A 19,824-nucleotide genomic window follows, 5' to 3' on the forward strand; every position below is an offset into this window, starting at 1 on the left:
AATTGGTGATGGACACGTTGCACCACCAGGAGCTAAGGTTCAGGTTGTAAGTGATCTTCCCAGACCTAAAAGTGGGAAAGAGCTGCAAAGAGTTTTGGGAATGGTAGGTTATTACAGGAGATTTGTTCTTAACTTTTCAATTCTTGTATCACCACTTACAGACCTACTGAAAAAGGGAGTTAAATTTGTCTGGACCGATAACTGTGAATCCTCTTTCAGCAAACTTAAAGCTATCCTCTTAAGTCAGCCAGTGCTCGCTACTCCAAGTTTTGCTAAGCCTTTTAAGATGGCTCTTGACGCAAGTGATACAGGAGCTGGGGCTGTTTTGCTGCAAGAGGATGATCAGGGTATTGAACACCCTGTATCTTATTACAGTAAGAAGTTCACTCCACGTCAAAAGAACTACTCAACTATTGAGAAAGAGCTTTTGGCCTTGATTTTGGGTTTATTGCATTTTTCATTTTATTTGTGTTCTGGTTTTGACCCTATAGTCGTTGATACCGATCATAACCCACTGAAATTCCTTAGTAAGTTTAAAGATAAAAATCAGTGATTGACAAGATGGAGTCTACTTCTTCAGGAGTATTCATTAGACATACAACATATCAAGGGGAAAGAAAATGTTATTGCAGATTGCTTATCTAGACTTTAGACAGATTGTTTTAGAGTAATAAGAAATTTCCTTTGTAAATTTCTTTTTCTTTGTGGGAAGGTGTTACATAGGCTATGATTTCATCATCCTTTGTATAATTCTAACGTACAGTATGCTGCATGTTTGATCACGATTCGCCTCGTGGCTTCGATAGTGTGTGTTCTACCTCACTCCCCCCCTCCTCCCTTATAGTAGAGTAAGTCGTTCTTTCTGTTGTTCAGAGCAGGAATGTCAACTCTTTGTCCCCTATGGCTTCATTTGCGCGTCCTTCTTACAAGTTGTATCAAGCTCTGCCGGCCTCAATATAATGAGCTCAGTCTCTGCATTAATTGCCACTTAGATCTACTCCTCATTTTGCTCACATCTCTGTCCTCCCCTGTACAGTTGTTATTATTTTTGTGAGTCCTCAGGAAGTTTCCAGCCATCTAGCAGTTGTGTAATTTGAGTATGTGTTATTACATTTTTTCCTTGTACAGTATAGCATGAGGTGTTAATTCGTAGGCCTAGTGAGGTTTTTGTGATTCATGTGTTTTTATGTCAGTCATTTTTTATAGTATTTTGTATCTGTAATAATATATCTTGCATTAACTGAGCATTATCTGGTTTTCTCATTTTATCAGGGCTGACTTAGATAAATTTACTCTTGCTAATTTCGTGTTAATAGAGGTTATTCCAGTTAACCATTTATTTAACCTGTTTTTTGCCATTACATTATCTTTATGAGTCCTGAATGTTTAGTTGTTAGTTTGAGCATTAAACTTAAACTTGTAATTTTACCTAACTCTTTTGTTTTGAACCTGGAACTTTGCGGGACAGTTTTCTCTGTTCCGTAACAATATATATATATATATATATATATATATATATATATATATATATATATATTGTTACATAGCCTATGATTTCATCATCCTTTGTATAATTCTAACGTACAGTATGCTGCATGTTTGATCACGATTCGCCTCGTGGCTTCCATAGTGCGTATTCTATCTCACTCCCCCCCTCCTCCCTTATAGTAGAGTAAGTCGTTCTTTCTGTTGTTCAGAGCAGGAGTGTCAACCCTTTGTCCCCTATGGCTTCATTTGCGCGTCCTTCTTACAAGTTGTATGAAGCTCTGCCGGCCCCTATATAATGAGCTCAGTCTCTGCATTAATTGCCACTTAGATCTACTCCTCATTTTGTTCACATCTCTGTCCTCCCCTGTACAGTTGTTATTATTTTTGTGAGTGCTCAGGAAGTCTCCAACCATCTAGCTCCTGTGTAGTTTGAGTATAAGTGTTATTACATTTTTTTCTTGTACTGTATACCATAAGGTGTTAATTCGTAGGCCTGGTGAGGTTTATGTGATTAATGTAAAGTTTTTACTGTCAGCCAGTAGTAATAATATTCTGTATCTGTAATAATATATATTGCTTTAACTGAGCATTATCCGGTTTTCTCATTTTATCAGGGTTGACTTAGATAAATTTACTCTTGCTAATTTCGTGTTAATAGAGGCTATTGCAGTTAACCATATATTTAACCTGTTTTTTGCCATTACATTATCCTTATGAGTCCTGAATGTTTAGTTGTTAGTTTGAACATTAAACTTTAACTTGTAATTTTACCAAACTCTTTTGTTTTGAACCTGGAACTTTGCGGGACAGTTTTCTCTGTTCCGTAACATAAATTTGGCGACCTCTTATCAGGATATTCAGGATATTATCATAAGGATATTGCTTGATATTTTGTGACTGTTATTTATTCATGATGTCTGCTATTACTACTCTTGATGAAGCCAAAGATTTTTTTGTCAAATGTGCAAACAGTGTGTGATGTAGAAAACAGAACAAAGAATGAACTTAAGCTTGTTGCTCAACAATTGGGAATTGCTGTTCGCTCTCATCATTCTAAAGATCAAATTGTTGACATGATTAATGAAAGCTTGTTTAATCTAACTCCTCCAGATGAGCAAACGCAGATTGAAATAGCTAAGTTACAGCTAGCCTTGCTGAGTTTCACGCACAAGTTGAACTTGCTAGGATTCAGGCAGACCATGAGTATCGCATGAAACAATGTGGAACTGGATCATCTAGCTCTGATGATTTGGATGTGGCTAAAAATGTTAAACTTGTCCCTCCTTTTAATGAGTCTGATTTAACAAAGTATTTTCAGTTGTTTGAGAGGGTAGCTACAGGTTTTAATTGGCCGAAAAAGTATTGGTCAGTACTCCTTCAAACTGTTCTCACCGGTAAAGCTCAATTAACTTATGTGCCTCAGGATCAATCTGATAATTATGATGTAGTTAAGAGCTTGATTCTTAAGGCCTATGAGCTTGTTCCTGAAGCCTATAGAGTAAAATTTAGGACAACTTATAAGCAAGATAAGCAATCCTATGTTGAGTATGCAAAAATCAAAGAAGATCTGTTAGAGCAGTGGTTAAATTCTAGGAATGTGGAATCTGATTTTGATAAATTTAAGCAGATGATTTTGCTCGAGGACTTCAAAAGGTGTATTAATAAAGATGTAAGCCTATATCTTGATGAGAAAAGAATAGATAATTTATTTGATGCTGCAATTTTAGCTGATGAATATGTTCTCACTCACAAGAGATATTCTAAAGAAAAAAGGAAAGCTGAGAGTAAGTACGTTGCCTCTACTCAGCGTACAGGTAACAGGAAAGAGAATAAAGATGATGTTTCTCAGGAAGTAAATACCAGCTTCACCTGTAGATTTCAGAAAAGTAAATGTACTTATTGTAGTAAGCTTGGTCATACTACGGAGAAATGTTTCAGGAGACAGCGTGATGTGAACAAAAAGGAGTCTTTAAATATTCAGTCAATTGGTCTAGTGTCCACCCTTGAGAGTTCCCAGAATTCTTTAACTGAGTTAACTGAACCTGCGTTGAGGGGTAAATTAAATTCTCATGATGGAGCTCCTCTTTTGAGCAGTAACGTGGGTGACACTCTCAAGAGTTCATGTGCTAATTTCCTGTCTGATGGTTTTGTCAGTCCTCTGGACAGTAATGACAGGAAATCAGTTAAAATATATCGTGATACAGGTGCTTGCCAATCCCTTATGCTGACCAGTGTTCTAGGCTCCAATGTTAATTCCTCTGATGAAACTGTAATCTTACAAGGTGTAGGGAATAATTACTTCTCTGTCCCTCTGTGCAGAGTGAATTTAGAGTCTGGTTTTGTTAATGGTTCCGTTACGGTTGGGTTGGTTGAGACACTCCCAATGTCAGGTGTAACTTTCTTACTTGGAAATGATATTGGTGGAAGTCAACTGTGTCCAGCTCCTCAGTTGTCTAGTGAGCCAGTGGCTGCGACCCAGGATTGTGATGTCCCTGATGTGTTCTCTGCATGTGCTGTCACTAGGGCTAAGTCTAAAGTTACTGGTGACTAAGAGGATAATGATGATGATGATGTTATCCTAGCTGACACTTTTCTTGCTAATTTGGACCACTCACCAGATGAGGCAGTACCCAGTAGTGTTGATGATTTGTCTCATCTAGAGTTGGTTGAGTTGCAGGTTGCTGACCCTGAGTTGAAAGGTCTAGCTAACTCTGCTTGCAGTGAGGAAGAGTCAGCTGGTGCTTCTACTTGTTATTATATAAAGTCAGGATTACTTATTAGGAAGTGGAGACCCTCAACAGCATCAGCCGACTGTGAATGGGAGGTTGTACATCAAGTTGTCATCCCTCGTGTTTGTAGGCAGGATATCATTAGAGTGGCTCATGATTCCAGTTTGGCAGGACACCTTGGAGTGAGGAAGACTGTGGCACGCATTTTGAAACACTTCTACTGGCCAGGTATCTTCAGAGATGTTTCCTGGTATTGTTAGTCTTGTCACACCTGTCAAGTTGTGGGGAAGTGTAATCAGACCGAAAAGGTTGCACCTCTAGTTCCCATTCCTCCTTTTGAGGCGCCATTCACCCGTGTGTTGGTGGATATTGTGGGCCCTCTTCCTAAGACTTCTTCAGGATTTTCTTATGTGTTGACCCTGATTGATATGGCTACTCGTTATCCTGAAGCCATTCCACTTAGAAATATCTTAGCAAAGAACGTGGTTAAGGAAATGCTAGGGTTCTTCACGAAGTTTGGTCTTCCCAAGGAGGTACAGTAATACCGGGGAAGTAATTTCATGTCAAATGTTTTCAAGCAGTCTCTGAAAGAGTTGGGCATCACCCAGATCACGTCTTCAGCTTACCATCCCCAGACCCAAGGAGCGTTGGAGAGATATCATCAAACACTCAAATCGATGCTCAAGAAATACTGTTTGGAACATCAGAAAGACTGGGACAAAGGTCTTCCATTCGTTGTATTTGCCGCAAGAGAATCTCGAAATGAATCACTGGGCTTCTCACCTTTTGAACTACTGTTTGGCCATGAAGTAAGAGGACCCCTTAAGCTACTCAAGGAATGCTGGCTGTCAGAGGAAGATGACGTCAACCTGCTGGAGTATGTGATGAAGTTCAAAGAACGGCTGTCCACTGCTTTACAGCTGGCGAGAGAGAATTTAGGAGCTGCTCAGGAGAAGATGAAGACTTGGTATGATAAGAAGTCCAGGTTATGCCACTTTCAGCCAGGAGATCAGGTTTTGATTCTGCTACCGGTGCATGGGCAACCTGTTCAAGCCAAGTTTAGTGGTCCTTATTTCGTGGAGAAGAAACTCAGTGATGTCAACTATGTCATCGCCACACCAGATCGTAGAAAGAACAAGCAACTTTGTCACATCAACATGCTAAAGTTATATCACAGGCGGGACGAAAATAACCTAGTCTGCACTGTAGGTGTTCCACACGAGTCTGCAAGTGAAGTTCTCCCATGCAGCATGAGCCTGAGTGATAGTTTGGGGAAGAATCCTGATATCATGAATGGTGTCCAGACTAAGGTTTCTCATCTAGCTCCCGAGGAAAGGCAGGAGTTTTCGTCATTACTGCAGGAGTACCCGCAAGTGTTCCGTGCCACTCCAGGAAGAACCACTGTGTTGATGCATGATGTCGATGTTGGAGACGCAAAGCCAATTAAACTGCCTCCTTACCGTGTGAACCCAGTGAAAGTTCCTCTCATCCATAAGGAGCTTGGCTACCTGTTGGACCACAAGATGATTGAGCCCTGTCAGAGCGAGTGGAGTTCTCCTGTCACTCTAGTCCCTAAGCCAGGTGGGTCACAGCGGCTTTGCATTGACTACAGACGTGTTAATCAGATAACCAAAACAGACACTTACCCTCTCCCTCGCGTGGAAGATTGCATAGACAAGATCGGAAAAGCTAGGTACATAAGTAAGTTTGATTTGTTAAAGGGATACTGGCAAGTACCTATGACTGAACGTGCTAGGGAGATCTCATGTTTTGTAACACTAGGAAAGACTTTTGCATGTTCTGTAATGCCATATGGTATGAAGAATGCACCAGCCACATTTCAGAAGCTCATGAATGTTGCAACAGAGGGTTTGGCAGGGTGTGTTGTTTATATTGATGATGTATTAATCTTCAGTGACAACTGGAAAGATCACCTATGCCATGTCAGTAAATTTCTTGAGCGTTTGGTTCAGGCTAATCTTGTAGCTGATTTATCAAAGTGTGAGTTTGGTCAAGCTAAAGTTCAGTACCTTGGGTACGTAATTGGTGATGGACACGTTGCACCACCAGGAGCTAAGGTTCAGGTTGTAAGTGATCTTCCCAGACCTAAAAGTGGGAAAGAGCTGCAAAGAGTTTTGGGAATGGTAGGTTATTACAGGAGATTTGTTCTTAACTTTTCAATTCTTGTATCACCACTTACAGACCTACTGAAAAAGGGAGTTAAATTTGTCTGGACCGATAACTGTGAATCCTCTTTCAGCAAACTTAAAGCTATCCTCTTAAGTCAGCCAGTGCTCGCTACTCCAAATTTTGCTAAGCCTTTTAAGATGGCTCTTGACGCAAGTGATACAGGAGCTGGGGCTGTTTTGCTGCAAGAGGATGATCAGGGTATTGAACACCCTGTATCTTATTACAGTAAGAAGTTCACTCCACGTCAAAAGAACTACTCAACTATTGAGAAAGAGCTTTTGGCCTTGATTTTGGGTTTATTGCATTTTTCATTTTATTTGTGTTCTGGTTTTGACCCTATAGTCGTTGATACCGATCATAACCCACTGAAATTCCTTAGTAAGTTTAAAGATAAAAATCAGTGATTGACAAGATGGAGTCTACTTCTTCAGGAGTATTCATTAGACATACAACATATCAAGGGAAAGAAAATGTTATTGCAGATTGCTTATCTAGACTTTAGACAGATTGTTTTAGAGTAATAAGAAATTTCCTTTGTAAATTTCTTTTTCTTTGTGGGAAGGTGTTACATAGGCTATGATTTCATCATCCTTTGTATAATTCTAACGTACAGTATGCTGCATGTTTGATCACGATTCGCCTCGTGGCTTCGATAGTGTGTGTTCTACCTCACTCCCCCCCTCCTCCCTTATAGTAGAGTAAGTCGTTCTTTCTGTTGTTCAGAGCAGGAATGTCAACTCTTTGTCCCCTATGGCTTCATTTGCGCGTCCTTCTTACAAGTTGTATCAAGCTCTGCCGGCCTCAATATAATGAGCTCAGTCTCTGCATTAATTGCCACTTAGATCTACTCCTCATTTTGCTCACATCTCTGTCCTCCCCTGTACAGTTGTTATTATTTTTGTGAGTCCTCAGGAAGTTTCCAGCCATCTAGCAGTTGTGTAATTTGAGTATGTGTTATTACATTTTTCCTTGTACAGTATAGCATGAGGTGTTAATTCGTAGGCCTAGTGAGGTTTTTGTGATTCATGTGTTTTTATGTCAGTCATTTTTTATAGTATTTTGTATCTGTAATAATATATCTTGCATTAACTGAGCATTATCTGGTTTTCTCATTTTATCAGGGCTGACTTAGATAAATTTACTCTTGCTAATTTCGTGTTAATAGAGGTTATTCCAGTTAACCATTTATTTAACCTGTTTTTTGCCATTACATTATCTTTATGAGTCCTGAATGTTTAGTTGTTAGTTTGAGCATTAAACTTAAACTTGTAATTTTACCTAACTCTTTTGTTTTGAACCTGGAACTTTGCGGGACAGTTTTCTCTGTTCCGTAACAATATATATATATATATATATATATATATATATATATATATATATATATATATTGTTACATAGCCTATGATTTCATCATCCTTTGTATAATTCTAACGTACAGTATGCTGCATGTTTGATCACGATTCGCCTCGTGGCTTCCATAGTGCGTATTCTATCTCACTCCCCCCCTCCTCCCTTATAGTAGAGTAAGTCGTTCTTTCTGTTGTTCAGAGCAGGAGTGTCAACCCTTTGTCCCCTATGGCTTCATTTGCGCGTCCTTCTTACAAGTTGTATGAAGCTCTGCCGGCCCCTATATAATGAGCTCAGTCTCTGCATTAATTGCCACTTAGATCTACTCCTCATTTTGTTCACATCTCTGTCCTCCCCTGTACAGTTGTTATTATTTTTGTGAGTGCTCAGGAAGTCTCCAACCATCTAGCTGCTGTGTAGTTTGAGTATAAGTGTTATTACATTTTTTCTTGTACTGTATACCATAAGGTGTTAATTCGTAGGCCTGGTGAGGTTTATGTGATTAATGTAAAGTTTTTACTGTCAGCCAGTAGTAATAATATTCTGTATCTGTAATAATATATATTGCTTTAACTGAGCATTATCCGGTTTTCTCATTTTATCAGGGTTGACTTAGATAAATTTACTCTTGCTAATTTCGTGTTAATAGAGGCTATTGCAGTTAACCATATATTTAACCTGTTTTTTGCCATTACATTATCCTTATGAGTCCTGAATGTTTAGTTGTTAGTTTGAACATTAAACTTTAACTTGTAATTTTACCAAACTCTTTTGTTTTGAACCTGGAACTTTGCGGGACAGTTTTCTCTGTTCCGTAACATAAATTTGGCGACCTCTTATCAGGATATTCAGGATATTATCATAAGGATATTGCTTGATATTTTGTGACTGTTATTTATTCATGATGTCTGCTATTACTACTCTTGATGAAGCCAAAGATTTTTTTGTCAAATGTGCAAACAGTGTGTGATGTAGAAAACAGAACAAAGAATGAACTTAAGCTTGTTGCTCAACAATTGGGAATTGCTGTTCGCTCTCATCATTCTAAAGATCAAATTGTTGACATGATTAATGAAAGCTTGTTTAATCTAACTCCTCCAGATGAGCAAACGCAGATTGAAATAGCTAAGTTACAGCTAGCCTTGCTGAGTTTCACGCACAAGTTGAACTTGCTAGGATTCAGGCAGACCATGAGTATCGCATGAAACAATGTGGAACTGGATCATCTAGCTCTGATGATTTGGATGTGGCTAAAAATGTTAAACTTGTCCCTCCTTTTAATGAGTCTGATTTAACAAAGTATTTTCAGTTGTTTGAGAGGGTAGCTACAGGTTTTAATTGGCCGAAAAAGTATTGGTCAGTACTCCTTCAAACTGTTCTCACCGGTAAAGCTCAATTAACTTATGTGCCTCAGGATCAATCTGATAATTATGATGTAGTTAAGAGCTTGATTCTTAAGGCCTATGAGCTTGTTCCTGAAGCCTATAGAGTAAAATTTAGGACAACTTATAAGCAAGATAAGCAATCCTATGTTGAGTATGCAAAAAATCAAAGAAGATCTGTTAGAGCAGTGGTTAAATTCTAAGAATGTGGAATCTGATTTTGATAAATTTAAGCAGATGATTTTGCTCGAGGACTTCAAAAGGTGTATTAATAAAGATGTAAGCCTATATCTTGATGAGAAAAGAATAGATAATTTATTTGATGCTGCAATTTTAGCTGATGAATATGTTCTCACTCACAAGAGATATTCTAAAGAAAAAGGAAAGCTGAGAGTAAGTACGTTGCCTCTACTCAGCGTACAGGTAACAGGAAAGAGAATAAAGATGATGTTTCTCAGGAAGTAAATACCAGCTTCACCTGTAGATTTCAGAAAAGTAAATGTACTTATTGTAGTAAGCTTGGTCATACTACGGAGAAATGTTTCAGGAGACAGCGTGATGTGAACAAAAAGGAGTCTTTAAATATTCAGTCAATTGGTCTAGTGTCCACCCTTGAGAGTTCCCAGAATTCTTTAACTGAGTTAACTGAACCTGCGTTGAGGGGTAAATTAAATTCTCATGATGGAGCTCCTCTTTTGAGCAGTAACGTGGGTGACACTCTCAAGAGTTCATGTGCTAATTTCCTGTCTGATGGTTTTGTCAGTCCTCTGGACAGTAATGACAGGAAATCAGTTAAAATATATCGTGATACAGGTGCTTGCCAATCCCTTATGCTGACCAGTGTTCTAGGCTCCAATGTTAATTCCTCTGATGAAACTGTAATCTTACAAGGTGTAGGGAATAATTACTTCTCTGTCCCTCTGTGCAGAGTGAATTTAGAGTCTGGTTTTGTTAATGGTTCCGTTACGGTTGGGTTGGTTGAGACACTCCCAATGTCAGGTGTAACTTTCTTACTTGGAAATGATATTGGTGGAAGTCAACTGTGTCCAGCTCCTCAGTTGTCTAGTGAGCCAGTGGCTGCGACCCAGGATTGTGATGTCCCTGATGTGTTCTCTGCATGTGCTGTCACTAGGGCTAAGTCTAAAGTTACTGGTGACTAAGAGGATAATGATGATGATGATGTTATCCTAGCTGACACTTTTCTTGCTAATTTGGACCACTCACCAGATGAGGCAGTACCCAGTAGTGTTGATGATTTGTCTCATCTAGAGTTGGTTGAGTTGCAGGTTGCTGACCCTGAGTTGAAAGGTCTAGCTAACTCTGCTTGCAGTGAGGAAGAGTCAGCTGGTGCTTCTACTTGTTATTATATAAAGTCAGGATTACTTATTAGGAAGTGGAGACCCTCAACAGCATCAGCCGACTGTGAATGGGAGGTTGTACATCAAGTTGTCATCCCTCGTGTTTGTAGGCAGGATATCATTAGAGTGGCTCATGATTCCAGTTTGGCAGGACACCTTGGAGTGAGGAAGACTGTGGCACGCATTTTGAAACACTTCTACTGGCCAGGTATCTTCAGAGATGTTTCCTGGTATTGTTAGTCTTGTCACACCTGTCAAGTTGTGGGGAAGTGTAATCAGACCGAAAAGGTTGCACCTCTAGTTCCCATTCCTCCTTTTGAGGCGCCTTTCACCCGTGTGTTGGTGGATATTGTGGGCCCTCTTCCTAAGACTTCTTCAGGATTTTCTTATGTGTTGACCCTGATTGATATGGCTACTCGTTATCCTGAAGCCATTCCACTTAGAAATATCTTAGCAAAGAACGTGGTTAAGGAAATGCTAGGGTTCTTCACGAAGTTTGGTCTTCCCAAGGAGGTACAGTAATACCGGGGAAGTAATTTCATGTCAAATGTTTTCAAGCAGTCTCTGAAAGAGTTGGGCATCACCCAGATCACGTCTTCAGCTTACCATCCCCAGACCCAAGGAGCGTTGGAGAGATATCATCAAACACTCAAATCGATGCTCAAGAAATACTGTTTGGAACATCAGAAAGACTGGGACAAAGGTCTTCCATTCGTTGTATTTGCCGCAAGAGAATCTCGAAATGAATCACTGGGCTTCTCAACCTTTGAACTACTGTTTGGCCATGAAGTAAGAGGACCCCTTAAGCTACTCAAGGAATGCTGGCTATCGGAAGAAGATGACGTCAACCTGCTGGAGTATGTGATGAAGTTCAAAGAACGGCTGTCCACTGCTTTACAGCTGGCGAGAGAGAATTTAGGAGCTGCTCAGGAGAAGATGAAGACTTGGTATGATAAGAAGTCCAGGTTACGCCACTTTCAGCCAGGAGATCAGGTTTTGATTCTGCTACCGGTGCATGGGCAACCTCTTCAAGCCAAGTTTAGTGGTCCTTATTTCGTGGAGAAGAAACTCAGTGATGTCAACTATGTCATCGCCACACCAGATCGTAGAAAGAACAAGCAACTTTGTCACATCAACATGCTAAAGTTATATCACAGGCGGGACGAAAATAATCCAGTCTGCACTGTAGCTGTTCCACCCGAGTCTGCAAGTGATGTTCTCCCATGCAGCATGAGCCTGAGTGATAGTTTTGGGAAGAATCCTGATATCATGAATGATCTCCAGACTAAGCTTTCTCATCTAGCTCCCGAGGAAAGGCAGGAGTTTTCGTCATTACTGCAGGAGTACCCGCAAGTGTTCCGTGCTACTCCAGGAAAAACCAGTGTTGATGCATGATGTCGATGTTGGAGACGCAAAGCCAATTAAACTGCCTCCTTACCGTGTGAACCCAGTGAAAGTTCCTCTCATCCATAAGGAGCTTGGCTACCTGTTGGACCACAAGATGATTGAGCCCTGTCAGAGCGAGTGGAGTTCTCCTGTCACTCTAGTCCCTAAGCCAGGTGGGGCACAGCGGCTTTGCATCGACTACAGACGTGTTAATCAGATAACCAAAACAGACACTTACCCTCTCCCTCGCGTGGAAGATTGCATAGACAAGATTGGAAAGGCTAGGTACATAAGTAAGATTGATTTGTTAAAGGGATACTGGCAAGTACCTATGACTGAACGTGCTAGGGAGATCTCATGTTTTGTAACACTAGGAAAGACTTTTGCATGTTCTGTAATGCCATATGGTATGAAGAATGCACCAGCCACATTTCAGAAGCTCATGAATGTTGTAACAGAGGGTTTGGCAGGGTGTGTTGTTTATATTGATGATGTATTAATCTTCAGTGACAACTGGAAAGATCACCTATGCCATGTCAGTAAATTTCTTGAGCGTTTGGTTCAGGCTAATCTTGTAGCTAATTTATCAAAGTGTGAGTTTGGTCAAGTTAAAGTTCAGTACCTTGGGTTCGTAATTCGTGATGGACATGTTGCACCACCAGCAGCTAAGGTTCAGGTTATAAGTGATCTTCCCAGACCTAAAAGTAGGAAAGAGCTACAAAGATTTTTGGGAATGGTAGGTTATTACAGGAGATTTGTTCTTAACTTTTCAATTCTTGTATCACCACTTACAGACCTACTGAAAAAGGGAGTTAAATTTGTCTGGACCGATGACTGTGAATCCTTTTTAAGCAAACTTAAAGCTATCCTATTAAGTCAGCCAGTGCTCGCTACTCCAAATTTTGCTAAGCCTTTTAAGATGGCTGTTGACGCAAGTGATACAGGAGCTGGGACTGTTTTGCTGCAAGAGGATGATCAGGGTATTGAACACCCTGTATCTTATTACAGTAAGAAGTTCACTCCACCTCAAAAGAACTACTCAATTATTGAGAAAGAGCTTTTGGCCTTGATTTTGGGTTTACAGCATTTTTCATTTTATTTATGTTCTGGTTTTGACCCCATAGTCATTTATACCGATCATAACCCACTGAAATTCCTTACTAAGTTTAAAGATAAAAATCAGAGATTGACAAGATGGAGTCTACTTCTTCAGGAGTATTCATTAGACATACAACATATCAAGGGGAAAGAAAATGTTATTGCAGATTGCTTATCTAGACTTTAGACAGATTGTTTTAGAGTAATAAGAAATTTCCTTTGTAAATTTCTTTTTCTTTGTGGGGAGGTGTTACATAGCCTATGATTTCATCATCCTTTGTATAATTCTAACGTACAGTATGCTGCATGTTTGATCACGATTCGCCTCGTGGCTTCCATAGTGCGTGTTCTATCTCACTACCCCCCTCCTCCCTTATAGTAGAGTAAGTTGTTCTTTCTGTTGTTCAGAGCAGGAGTGTCAACTCTTTGTCCCCTATGGCTTCATTTGCGCGTCCTTCTTACAAGTTGTATCAAGCTTTGCCGGCCCCTATATAATGAGCTCAGTCTCTGCATTAATTGCCACTTAGATCTACTCCTCATTTTGTTCACATCTCTGTCCTCCCCTGTACAGTTGTTATTATTTTTGTGAGTGCTCAGGAAGTCTTCAACCATCTAGCTGCTGTGTAAGTTGAGTATAAGTGTTATTACATTTTTTTCTTGTACTGTATAGCATAAGGTGTTAATTCGTAGGCCTGGTGAGGTTTATGTGATTAATGTAAAGTTTTTACTGTCAGCCAGTAGTAATAATATTTTGTATCTGTATTAATATATATTGCTTTAACTGAGCATTATCTGGTTTTCTCATTTTATCAGGGCTGACTTAGATAAATTTACTCTTGCTAATTTCGTGTTAATAGAGGCTATTGCAGTTAACCATATATTTAACCTGTTTTTTGCCATTACATTATCCTTATGAGTCCTGAATGTTTAGTTGTTAGTTTGAGCATTAAACTTTAACTTGTAATTTTACCAAACACTTTTGTTTTGAACCTGGAACTTTGCGGGACAGTTTTCTCTGTTCCGTAACAATAAATATATATATATATATATATATATATATATATATATATATATATATATATATATATATATATTGTTACGGGGCAGAGAAAGATAATGTACACTTTAAGTGAGAATACTAAAAATCACTACTGTCCCGTAAAGTTCCAGGTTCAAAGCAAAGAGTTAGGTAAAATTACAAGTTAAAGTTTAATGCTCAAACTAACAACAAAACATTTAGGACTCATAAGGATAACGTAATGGCAAAAAAAACAGGTTAAATATATGGTTAACTGCAATAGCCTCTATTAACACGAAATTAGCAAAAGTAAAATTATCTAAGTCAGCCCTGTTAAAATGAGATACCAGATAATACTCAGTGAATGCCAGATATATTATTACAGATACAAAATATTATCAAAAATGACTGACAAAAAGAACCCTTCATAAATTACAAAAACCTTACTGGGCCTAAGAATTAACCTTATGCTACATAGTTCAAGAAAAAATGCAACAACAGTTATACTCAAATTACACACAGCTGCTAGATGGTTGGAGACTTCCTGAGGACTCACAATAATAATAACTGTACAGGGGAGGACAGAGATGTGAACAAAATGAGGAGCAGATCTAAGTGGCAATAATGCAGAAACTGAGCTCATTATATAGGGGCCAGCAGAGCTTGATACAACTTGTAAGAAGGACACGCAAATGAAGCCATAGGGGACAAAGAGCTGACAATCCTACTCTGAACAACAGAAAGGACGACTTACTCTACTATAACGGTAGAAGGGGGGACTGAGGCAGAACACGCTCGTGATCAAACATGCAGCATACTGTGCGTTAAAATTACACAAAGGATGATGAAATCATTGGCTATGTAACACCTCCCCACAAAGAAAAAGAAATTTACAAAGGAAATTTCTTATTACTCTAAAACAATCTGTTTAAAGTCTAGATAAGCAATCTGCAATAACATTTTCTTTCCCCTTGACATGCTGTATGTCTAATGAATACTCCTGAAGAAGTAGACTCCATCTTGTCAATCTCCGATTTTTATCTTTAAACTTACTAAGGAATTTCAGTGGGTTATGATCGGTATAAATGACTAAGGGGTCAAAACCAGAACACAAATAAAATGAAAAATGCTGTAAACCCAAAATCAAGGCCAAAAGCTCTTTCTCAATAGTTGAGTAGTTCTTTTGACGTGGAGTGAACTTCTTACTGTAATAAGATACAGGGTGTTCAATACCCTGATCATCCTCTTGCAGCAAAACAGCCCCAGCTCCTGTATCACTTGCATCAACAGCCATCTTAAAAGGCTTAGCAAAATTTGGAGTAGCGAGCACTGGCTGACTTAATAGGATAGCTTTAAGTTTGTTGAAAGAGGATTCACAGTTATCGGTCCAGACAAATTTAACTCCCTTTTTCAGTAGGTCTGTAAGTGGTGATACAAGAATTGAAAAGTTAAGAACAAATCTCCTGTAATAACCTACTATTCCCAAAAATCTTTGTAGCTCTTTCCTACTTTTAGGTCTGGGAAGATCACTTATAACCTGAACCTTAGCTGCTGGTGGTGCAACATGTCCATCACCAATTACGTACCCAAGGTACTGAACTTTAGCTTGACCAAACTCACACTTTGATAAATTAGCTACAAGATTAGCCTGAACCAAACGCTCAAGAAATTTACTGACATGGCATAGGTGATCTTTCCAGTTGTCACTGAAGATTAATACATCATCAATATAAACAACACACCCTGCCAAACCCTCTGTTACAACATTCATGAGCTTCTGAAATGTGGCTGGTGCATTCTACATACCATATGGCATTACAGAACATGCAAAAGTCTTTCCTAGTGTTACAAAACATGAGATCTCCCTAGCACGTTCAGTCATAGGTACTTGCCAGTATCCCTTTAACAAATCAAACATACTTATGTACCTAGCCTTTCCGATCTTGTCTATGCAATCTTCCACGCGAGGGAGAGGGTAAGTGTCTGTTTTGGTTATCTGATTAACACGTCTGTAGTCGATGCCAAGCCGCTGTGACCCACCTGGCTTAGGGACTAGAGTGACAGGAGAACTCCACTCGCTCTGACAGGGCTCAATCATCTTGTGGTCCAACAAGTAGCCAAGCTCCTTCTGGATGAGAGGAACTTTCACTGGGTTCACACGGTAAGGAGGCAGTTTAATTGGCTTTGCGTCTCCAACATCGACATCATGCATCAACACAGTGGTTCTTCCTGGAGTAGCACGGAACACTTGCGGGTACTCCTGCAGTAATGACGAAAACTCCTGCCTTTCCTCGGGAGCTAGATGAGAAAGCTTAGTCTGGAGATCATTCATGATATCAGGATTCTTCCCCAAACTATCACTCAGGCTCATGCTGCATGGGAGAACTTCACTTGCAGACTCGGGTGGAACAGCTACAGTGCAGACTGGATTATTTTCGTCCCACCTGTGATATAACTTTAGCATGTTGATGGGACATAGTTGCTTGTTCTTTCTACGATCTGGTGTGGCGATGACATAGTTGACATCACTGAGTTTCTTCTCCACGAAATAAGGTAAACTTGGCTTGAAGAGGTTGCCCATGAATTGGTTACAGAATCAAAACCTGATCTCCTGGCTGGAAGTGGCGTAACCTGGACTTCTTATCATACCAAGTCTTCATCTTCTCCTGAGCAGCTCCTAAATTCTCTCTCGCCAGCTGTAAAGCAGTGGACAGCCGTTCTTTGAACTTCATCACATACTCCAGCAGGTTGACGTCATCTTCTTCCAACAGCCAGCATTCCTTGAGTAGCTTAAGGGGTCCTCTTACTTCATGGCCAAACAGTAGTTCAAAAGGTGAGAAGCCTAGTGATTCATTTGGAGATTCTCTTGCGGCAAACACAACGAATGGAAGACCTTTGTCCCAGTCTTTCTGATGTTCCAAACAGTATTTCTTGAGCATCGATTTGAGTGTTTGATGATATCTCTCCAACGCTCCTTGGGTCTGGGGATGGTAAGCTGAAGACGTGATCTGGGTGATGCCCAACTCTTTCAGAGACTGCTTGAAAATATTTGACATGAAATTACTTCCCTGGTCTTACTGTACCTCCTTGGGCAGACCAAACTTTGTGAAGAACCCCAACATTTCCTTAACCATGTTCTTTGCTGAGATATTTCTAAATGGAATGGCTTCAGGATAACGAGTAGCCATATCAATCAGGGTCAACACATAAGAAAATCCTGAAGAAGTCTTAGGAAGAGGGCACACAATATCCACCAACACACGGGTGAAAGGCGCCTAAAAAGGAGGAATGGGAACTAGAGGTGCAACCTTTTCGGTCTGATTACACTTCCCCACAACTTGACAGGTGTGATAAGACTTACAATACCAGGAAACATCCCTGAAGATACCTGGCCAGTAGAAGTGTTTCAAAATGCGTGCCACGGTCTTCCTCACTCCAAGGTGTCCTGCCAAACTGGAATCACGAGCCACTCTAATGATATCCTGCCTACAAACACGAGGGATGACAACTTGATGTACAACCTCCCATTCACAGTCGGCTGATGCTGTTGGGGGTCTCCACTTCCTCATAAGTACTCCTGACTTTATATATTAACAAGTAGAAGCACCAGCTGACTCTTCCTCACTGCAAGCAGAGTTAGCTAGACCTTTCAACTCAGGGTCAGCAACCTGCAACTCAACCAACTCTTGACGAGACAAATTATCAACACTACGGGGTACTGCCTCATCTGGTGAGTGGTCCAAATTAGCAAGAAAAGTGTCAGCTAGGATAACATCATCATCATCATTATCCTCTAAATCACTAGTAACTTTAGTCTTAGCCCTAATGACAGCACATGCAGGGAACACATCAGGGACATCACAATCCTGGGACGCAGCCACTGGCTCACTAGACAACTGAGGAGCTGGACACACTTGACTTCCACCAATATCATTTCCAAGTAAGAAAGTTACACCTGACATTGGGAGTGTCTCAACCAACCCAACCATAACGGAACCATTAACAAAACCAGACTCTAAATTCACTCTGCACAGAGGGACAGAGAAGTAATTATTCCCTACACCTTGTAAGATTACAGTTTCATCAGAGGAATTAACATTGGAGCCTAGAACACTGGTCAGCATAAGGGATTGGCAAGCACCTGTATCACGATATATTTTAACCGATTTCCTGTCATTACTGTCCAGAGGACTGACAAAACCATCAGACAGGAAATTAGCACATGAACTCTTGAGAGTGTCACCCACGTTACTGTTCAAAAGAGGAGCTCCATCATGAGAATTTTAGTTACCCCTCAAAGCAGGTTCAGTTAACTCAGTTAAAGAATTCTGGGAACTCTCAAGAGTGGACACTAGACCAATTGACTGAATATTTAAAGACTCCTTGTTGTTCACATCACGATGTCTCCTGAAACATTTCTCCATAGTATGACCAAGCTTACTACAATAAGTACATTTACTTTTCTGAAATCTAGAGGTGAAGCTGGTATTTACTTCCTGAGAAACATCATCTTTATTCTCTTTCCTGTTACCTGTACTCTGAGTAGAGGCAACGTACTTACTCTCAGCTTTCCCTTTTTCTCTAGAATATCTCTTGTGAGTGAGAACATATTCATCAGCTAAAACTGCAACATCAGACAAATTATCTATTCTTATCTCATCAAGATATAGGCTTACATCTTTACTAATACACCTTTTGAAGTCCTCCAGCAAAATCATCTGCTTAAATTTGTCAAAATCAGAATCCACATTCTTAGAATTTAACCACTGCTCTAACAGATCTTCTTTGATTTTTGCATACTCAACATGGGATTCCTTATCTTGCTTATAGGTTGTCCTAAATTTTACTCTATAGGCTTCAGGAACAAGCTCATAGGCCTTAAGAATCAAGCTCTTAACTACATCATAATTATCAGATTGATCCTGAGGCAAAGATGCATAAGTTACTTGAGCTTTACCGGTGAGAACAGTTTGAAGGAGTACTGGCCAATACCTTTTTGGCCAATTAAAACCTGTAACTACCCTCTCAAACAACTGAAAATACTTTGTTAAATCAGATTCATTAAAAGGAGGGACAAGTTTAACATTTTTAGCCACATCAAAATCATCAGAGCTAGATGATCCAGTTCCACCTTGTTTCATGCGATACTCATGGTCTGCCTGAATCCTAGCAAGTTCAATTTGTGCCTGAGCCTGTATCTGTGCCTCCTGAATCCGAGCCTGAGATTCAGCCTCCTTAGCATTTGCTTGAAATTCAGCCTCCTGAATACGAGCCTGAGACTACGCCTCCTTAGCCTGAGACTCCACCTCCTTAGCCTGAGACTCAGCCTCCTTAGCACGTGCTTGAAATTCAGCCTCCTTAACACGAGCCTCCTGCAGGGCTAGCTGTAACTTAGCTAATTCAATCTGCGTTTGCTCATTTGGAGGAGATACATTAAACAAGCTTTTATTAATCATGCCAACAATTTGATCTTTAGAATGATGAGAGTGAACTGCAATTCCCAATTGTTGAGCAACAAGCTTAAGTTCATTCTTTGTTCTGTTTTCTACATCACACACTGTTTGCACATTTGACAAAAAATCTTTGGCTTCATCAAGTGTAGTAATAGTAGACATCATGAATAAATCACATTCACAAAATATAAAGCAATATCCTTATGATAATATCCTGAATATCCTGATATGAGGTCGCCAAATTTATGTTACGGAACAGAGAAAGATAATGTACACTTTAAGTGAGAATACTAAAAATCACTACTGTCCCGTAAAGTTCCAGGTTCAAAACAAAGAGTTAGGTAAAATTACAAGTTAAAGTTTAATGGTCAAACT

This window comes from Coenobita brevimanus, chromosome 80, assembly GCF_032717465.1.
Source record: "Coenobita brevimanus isolate Jiangsu-jjx chromosome 80, ASM3271746v2, whole genome shotgun sequence".
NCBI lineage: Eukaryota > Metazoa > Arthropoda > Malacostraca > Decapoda > Coenobitidae > Coenobita > Coenobita brevimanus.